Source organism: Chinchilla lanigera, unplaced genomic scaffold (genome assembly GCF_000276665.1).
Source record: "Chinchilla lanigera isolate Chin_1 unplaced genomic scaffold, ChiLan1.0 scaffold00032, whole genome shotgun sequence".
Taxonomy (NCBI): domain Eukaryota; kingdom Metazoa; phylum Chordata; class Mammalia; order Rodentia; family Chinchillidae; genus Chinchilla; species Chinchilla lanigera.
The window spans coordinates 16,157,061-16,164,837 of record NW_004955433.1 but is presented as its reverse complement, the minus strand read 5'-3'; the positions used below and the strand labels follow the sequence as shown (position 1 = coordinate 16,164,837).

At 43.2% G+C, this 7,777-nt stretch overlaps 1 long non-coding RNA gene across 1 annotated transcript in view; it reads right to left on the bottom strand.

Moving 5' to 3' along the window:
* The window catches only part of LOC106148946, a 13,545-nt gene extending 8,528 nt beyond the window's left edge, over nucleotides 1–5,017 (bottom strand). The window contains exons 1-2 of the long non-coding RNA XR_001234745.1: nucleotides 4,973–5,017; nucleotides 4,208–4,560 (exon numbers count right to left, since the gene is read on the bottom strand). This is a non-coding gene — a long non-coding RNA (uncharacterized LOC106148946). The remainder of the gene's footprint in view (nucleotides 1–4,207; nucleotides 4,561–4,972) is intronic.
* Nucleotides 5,018–7,777: the final 2,760 nt, after the last annotated feature.

The window sequence follows — 7,777 nt, the reverse complement described above, 5'->3', positions numbered from 1 at the left end:
TGTATGTCTGTTAATGTTTCCCTCCTTTTATCCTTAAAATAAAAAATAAATAAATAAATAAATAAATAAAAAAAAACAAAGTAGTCTGGCTGCCTATCAACTTCTGAGACAGAGGTAACCTGGGCAGTCTGAAGAGGGAAAGCGGAGAACTTGGATTTATGGCACCAAGTTGAAACTGCAGAGGGAAACAGATGGGAGATAAAATGCTTCATCAAGTTTACATTTTCCTCTCCATTCATTCAGTGACAGCTGCTCACCATCTGTCTTGGTTTTGTAAAGTTGGGTCTTTAAGCATTGATTGAACCTCCTTATGTCACCACCACAGAATGACACCTCTAAAGATTAAACCTTGTCTACCAGAGCCACTCTCTGTCCATTTAAGCCTATTGGGCCCCCATAAAAAGCAGGAGGAGGCAGCGGAGGGAAAGAGGATGAAAAAAGCATTGAGATCTGTTATGAATATGTACCAACTCCCCACAAACAATGTAATAATGACATACTACAAACATATGCTAATAAAAAATAAAAACAAAAATCAATAATAAAAATAAAGATTCCCTGGCAGCCTTTTCTCATCCACAAGCTTCGTCCTGGACCATCTCCCTCTTGCTTTCTTTTTGCACCGCTTTCTGTTTAAATCTTGCCATGTGTCCTCACATTCTTGCTGTATACCTTTGGCTCTGTCCATAAGCTCTCTTCCCCAAGCGCAATGCCTCCTTCTCCCATTGCTCAACCACAATAGCAAGCAATAGACCTTTGTTATCTGAGTTTACATAAAAGCTCTCAAATGAGGCCCACATCCTAGTTCGGAGCAACATTTCATAGGAGCCTTTGGAAATGGGGTAGGGAGGGGAACAAAGAGGGTCAGGAATACGACCCTCCTGTGATTCGATGCAAATGAAACCCAAAGTCAAATGTGTTCATCAGCCTTCACTTTGCATTTTTCACCGTGTAAAGAGTCATTTCTGCCCCAGCTATTTTTTTTTTTTTTTTTTTTGGTACCAAGAATCGAACTCATGATGTCAGGCTTGCCAGACAAGTGCTTATGCTGCTGAGCTATATCCCTGGCCCTGACCCAGATATTTTTGCTTATTTCCAGACTCCTTATATTCTTACTACCAACCCTTGCTGCAATTCTGATTCCACTGAATTCTTGTTCCTGATCTTAATTCTGTTACTTGTTCATTGACTGACCCTTAAATATCTTTCTTACATCATCAAAAAAAATTTCTTGAGTGTTTCCTATGTGAATATAACAAAACCCAGTCATTGTTATCTACGAAACAATGATCTGTGAGAAGACAGAAAAATTAACTGGCAATTAAACACTGCACTAAGCAGTACCACAGGAAAAGCAGAATGTTATCTGGAGATATCTCCTACCCAGCTTCCTAGGGAAACAAGGAGCCCTCCCTCTATACATGCTATTCAAAATTCGTTCATGAAAGTAGAAAAATTCACAATTATTGTTGGAAATTTCAGTACCTCTCAATAATTAATAGAACACATAGGAGATCAGCAAAGATGTTAGAGTGAAGAACCCACATTCATAAAACACTAAACCCATCAACAACAAGAAAAATATTCCTCTTGGGGCCAGGGAGATAGCTCAGTGGCACAGCACCTGCCTGGCAAGTGCAAGGTCCTGAGTTCAACTCCCGATAACAAAGATAAAGAAAGAGAGAGAGAAAAATATTCTTCTCAAAAACAAAATAGTTACCAAAAAAATTCTACTCTGGGCCAAAAGACTCAATTATTTCAAAAGGATGCAATTCATATAACTCTTTAACCATAAAGAAATTAAATTAGATATAAAAAAGAAATTAAATTAGAAATGAATAGAAAGAGCTCTAGAAAATCCCCAAATATTTGGAAATTAAATAATATACATCTAAATAACCCATGGGTCAAAAAACAAAATTGAAAGCAAAGCAAGATAAAAATGAAAACACAACATACCTGAAATTGCAAAGTAAAGGAATACTAACAGAAAAGTATATAAGCTCCTATAATACCAAAGAAGAAAGTTCTCAGATCAATAAATGCTGTTTCCACTTTAGAAGCTAAAAATAAAAGGAGAAAATGAAATCCAAATTAAGCAGAAGAAAAGAAATAATAAAGATCAAAGTGAAAATCAATGAAACAGAAAACCAAGGCAATAGTGAAAAACAGCAGGAAATAGTTCTTTGAGAAAATCAATAAAATTAATAAAAGTCTGGCCAGGATGATTAAAAGACACAAATTACTAACATCAGAAATAAGACTGTTAAGTCACCTAAATTTCTACAGATATTAAGGATGAAACGCAAATATAACAACTTTATGCTAATGAATTCAAAACCTTAGCTGAAATGAGAAAAAATCCTCATCAGATAAATTACCAGAGCTCATTTAAGAAATACATAGCCTGAAAACCCCTATGTATGAAAGAAAACGAAGTCACAATTAAAACCCCCCACAGGTGCAAAGAACTAGCGCTGGAGAAAGGACAGTCTTCTCCACAAGTGATGCTGGGGAAGCTGCACAGCCATGTGCAGAAGAATGAAACTAGATCTCTCGCCAATCACAAAAATCAACTCAAAATGCGAAACATGAAATATTAGAGTAAAAACATAGAGGAAATATTTTAGGACACTGGAATGGGCAAGAATTTTTTGGACAAAACCCCCAAAGTATAGACAACAAAAGCAAAAATAGACAAATGAGATTACATCAAACTAAGAGGCTTCTGCACACTCAAGGAAATAATCAACAGAGGACAGGGATGATGCACAGAATGGGATAAAATGCTTGCAAGCTATACATCTGTTGAGGAGTTAATATCTAGAATATATAAGGAATCAAACAACTCAATAGAAAAAATCAAAACTGGGCAATGGACCTAAATATAAACTTCTCCACAAGGTACATGAAAAAATGCTCAATATCAATAATCATGAGAGAAATGCAAAGCAAAACCATAATGAGGCCCAGCATGGTGACGCATGCCTGTAACCCCAGTTCTCTGGGAAGCTGAGGCAGGAGGATTGTCACAAGTTCGAGACCAGCGTGGGCCACAAAGTGAGCTTGAGGCCAGCCTGAACTACATAGCGAGACCAGGTCCCAAAAAGACCAAAAAAAAGCCAATGAGATGTCACCTCTCTCCAGTAAAAATGACTGTGATCAAAAAGACAAAAAATAACAAATTCTAATGCAGCTGCAGAGAAAAGGGAACCCTTGCACACCAAACAGGAATCACTACAGCCATTATGGAAAGAAGTACAGGAATTCCTCAGAGAATTACAGTAGAGCCAGGCATGGTCGTACACACCTGCAATCCCAGAACTCCAGGAGGCTATGGCAAGAGGATTGCAAGTTCAAGCCCAGCCTGGGCAATTTAGCAAGAACCTGTCTCAAATTTAAAAAGGCTGGGGATATAGCTCTGTGCGAAAACCTTTGGTCTGATCTCCAGTACCACTAAAAAAATTTTTTAACTAAAACTACCGTATGACCCAGCCATCCCATTTGGCAATATACCACGTGTATTGCCAAAGGAAATGAAATCCATACATCAAAGAGACTTCTGCACTCCTGTGCTCATTATACCACTATCTGCCAGAGCTAAGAAATGGAAACTACTCACTAATGGATGAAGAAACTGTGGTATCTATACACAGTGGAGTACTACTCAGCCATTAAAAAGATGAAGCCTTATCCTTTGTAACATTGATGAAACTGGAGATAATTATGTTAAATTAGATAAGTTAGGCTCACAAAAAACATGATCTCACTCATATGTGGAATACAAAAGGAGCAGATGTTAGAGAAACTGAGAGTACGGTGGCCATTACCAGAGACTAGGGAAAGCAAGTGGAAGAAAAGGACAGGTTGATTTATGGGCACTAAGTCACAGCTGCGCAGGAGCACAAAGTTCTGGTGCTCTAACGTCCAGAAGGCCAACTACAGAGGACAGTACTGTGGGATCTCAAAAAATCTAGAAGAAAGGATTTTTAATATTTTCTCCATAAAGAAATGGTAAATGTTTGCGGGCCTAGATATATTTATCCTCATTTAAATATTATAAGAGATCACAACAGATTATTAGAATAGATCAGACAGGAGCCAACGTGCATGTCCCATCTAATAGTGCAGAGCCCAGCTGCCTCCCCCGGGGGTGGGAGGGCAGGCAGGGATGTGCACACAGGACCACACAGCTTCCAGGGCTCACCAGCTTGTCTGACTCAAGAGCTGCTTCACTTTGGGTAAGCAATGGTGTCTTCCTGGAATCTGCATCCGATGTCGATGTCATCTTCCCTTCCGGCCATTGTCACTGCTGCAAAGACTTTCCAAAAGGAGAAGTGTCGCAGAGCAACACTTGGAGCCACTGCGCGGAATCACTGAGGCTTGCCCTCCCGCTTCAGCGCTGTAGGGACGTGGAAGTCATCAGTCAGGTCACCACAGCCTCAAGAGAAGACAATGCAGAGCGGAAGCCAGAACTGCTGCACATCCTCCTGACGGTTTTATCTGAACTGTACACCACGGAAAGAAGAGGATCCAGAGGTACAGACCCCTCAGGGATACCTGGCAAGAAGCAAGAGAGAAGAGAAAGGAAATTCCTCTGAATTTGTCCTTCTGGGGTGAAGGCAGAGGAAAAAGGAGGCAGCCTGCGGGGGATGGGGGGGTAGGGCTGAAGGAGGAGCAGGAGGAGAGGAAGGACCCTGTCCTCCAGCAGCAGTGCCCAAGAGGCTCCAGGACCTAAGAGCAGCAAAGCCCAGCAGCACATCTTCGCAAAAGGATCCGTGAGAGAGTTGGCGGGGTCCCACGCCCCAAGCATGCCGTGCAGGTGACAGACGACCACCTAGAAAGTCAGACAATGTGGATATCTCACAGATTCCCTGGAGAGTAGGTGAGGAAGAGCCAAACATCCCTCATCAAATCCCAAAATTATAACCTATAGAATGGCTGGAGATAGGCTGGGTGTGGAGGCGCTCACCTGCAATGCCAGCACTTGGGGGGCTGAGGCAGGAGGATCGCTGTGAGTTTGAGGCCAGCCTGGGCAACACAATGAGTTCAAGACCAGCCTGAACTGCGCAGTGAAACCTGGTCTCCAAAAGACAAAAAATAAAATAAAATTTTTAAATGACTGGAGTGGAGTTACAACTACCACCAGCTTTAGAGATGTGGGCTCAAAATACAAAATAACTTTGCTTTAAAAATAAAATATACCTGTTTCACAGCTTTGTGAACTGAGATTCATACTTGCTGCATAAATATGAGATTTGTATCAACTTGTAATCTAGAAGGAACAATTCATATCGGTTTCCCTGAGAGACAGAGGCAGATGTAAAGCAGGAAATTTTACCACTTTTCATTTTCTCTTCCCTTCTTTACAATTAACGTAGGGCTGTGTTAGGACTTTCAAATAAAAATGCAAATAGAAAAGTTGATCTGAGAGCTTTTTTGGTTTAGTATGTGTACAAGTCTTTATTAGAAAAATCTGAGGTTTTTTCTTTTTTCTTAAATAAGCACAATGAAAGGCAGACTTATTGCATTTATCAGAGCTTTAGGTCAATGGCCTTAAGTGACTTGGCACTTCGTAAGGTTTCTATAAATGTAAAAATAAATACAGCGGGGCTGGGGACCTAGCTCTGTGAAAGAGCACTTGCCTATTATGCACAAGGCCCTGGGCTCCATCTCCAGTACAGCTAAATAAATATACATTTTACCCCAGAATACATCCATCTTTGTCCCAATTTATACATTTTTTTCAACTGCTTTCTCAAAGAAAAGCTCAGTCCTCTTCCAAAAGCAGGGAATCTGGTCCGCTGAAAATCCAAGGGGCTCAGCCCCTTGCCGAGAGCACCTCAGAGGGCGAATTCTGAGCCTTCACCGCAAGATGGCAGCGTCCGCCCGCAGATGCTATGACGGCTCGCAAGGGGACCCGAGCAGGTTTAGGAACACTAGAGGGCCCTGAGGATTACCCGCCTCGGGAGAGCTGGGTGTTTGGCAGGAGCCAGACCTCTCCAGCACCGCTGGTACACACACTTCCGCCCTTGTCGCCTGCACCTCATTCACCTAACCTGTATAGGTATGGCTTTTCTCCCCTTGACGTGCTAGGGATGGAGCCTAGGGCCCCCATGCATGCTAGGCAAGCGCTCTACCCCTGAGCTGTACCCCCAGTCCCAGCCATGGACTGTTTCACACACAGGCACATGCACACGCACACCCTACACAGGATTCCACTCTGAGAAAAGGGCTCTGCACAATCTCAGGACTCAGAGGAACCTCGCCTATGTCCCTTACTCCCTATTTTAAACATAGAAGTCACTGGGGCTGTCCTATTATTAAAGAGCAGTTCCAGGGTCAGGATCCACAGTGCCTGCCTTGGGCAGCTCACACCGAGTACACCCAGGACCTGCAGGTCACGGCAGCAGAGCTGGAGCCACAGAGCCCCTCTCTGGCCAGGCGCGGCCACATGACCTTAGCCCTTCTCACCACAGGAACTGCTTTCAGTGAGGTTTCCTCGCTTCCCCCTTGCCATACAGCTACCTAGTGCTAGAGAAGAAACTTAAACCGCGTATATCTCATTCCAAACCCAATCTTTCCACTGCCTGGCATCCTCCACAGTACTGGAAGAGCAAGAATATCTGGTTCTCTGAAAACTTAGAAGCCAGTGGAATTAAAGAATTTTGCCAAGTGCTAAGTAGAGATTCTCCCACTGAAGATAAGCCCTGGTGGGGTGGGATGCAGTGGGGTGGGGTGGGGGTGGGATGGGATGGGATGGGATGGGAAGGGATGGGAAATTGTAGGCAAAGTCAGGTAGTGGTGTATAGGACACAGTCTGCTGTCAACACAACAGCATTTCAAATGCCTCACACTGCATACATTTTTTTTAATTATATGAAAAGAGCCACACACGTGTTCTCAGTCCAGGTTAATCAGCACCGTAGGCTCTTAGTTTGGAAGAACTCTGACTTGCAGTTCTCTCACCGTGTATGCTGCTGCTGGTCCTGAAAATCAGCGCGTTCAGGTTGCACGAATAACAGAAGAAAGTTCTGACAGTGCCAGGGTCATCTCACCCTCCTCTGCCTTTGTCAGAGTCCTCCTGACGCGGCCAGACCCGTTTGTCCTACCTTGCACGCACTCAGCAAACACTCTGTCCGAGCTTCCCCACAGCCTTTCAATTCGTATATTTTAAGATGGGTTTTGTCAACCAGAGATAGGGAGTTCAGGGCCTTCAGGCCAGACGTGCTCAGAGTCCTCAGTTGTTTCTCATGCTGAAAGGGAGCTGATTTAAGGCGAACATAATGCCAGCGCCCAAATATGCGAGGGGTTTTCTCTCTGGCTCTGGTGATCAGCGTAAACCTATGGACAGAGATATGCAGGTAGTTTATCCCTTTGTGAGGCAGAGCGCTGTCCCACCCAGCACTGTTCCACAGTGAAATAGGAGGCCTAGCGGACATCAATAAACACTGGTGACCTGGAGGGGTCCATAAGCAGAAACTGTTGTGTAGATGTGAGGTGCTGCGCCAGACCCTGAGTGTCCAGTGACCAATACTTGACCTGTGTTCCATCTGCCAGCACAGCCTTCACAGAAAAATACAAATTGCCACTATATAGTGTACTATCATAAGAGGCAGTGGGCCAGGCATGGTGATATATACTTGTAATCCCAGCAATCAGGAGGCTGAGGCAGAAAGATCAGCATGAGTTCAAGGCCAGCCTGAACTATATAATGAGACCCTGTCTCAAATACCAAAAAAAAAAAAAAAACATTGGGGTGAAGAAATCCATCAAA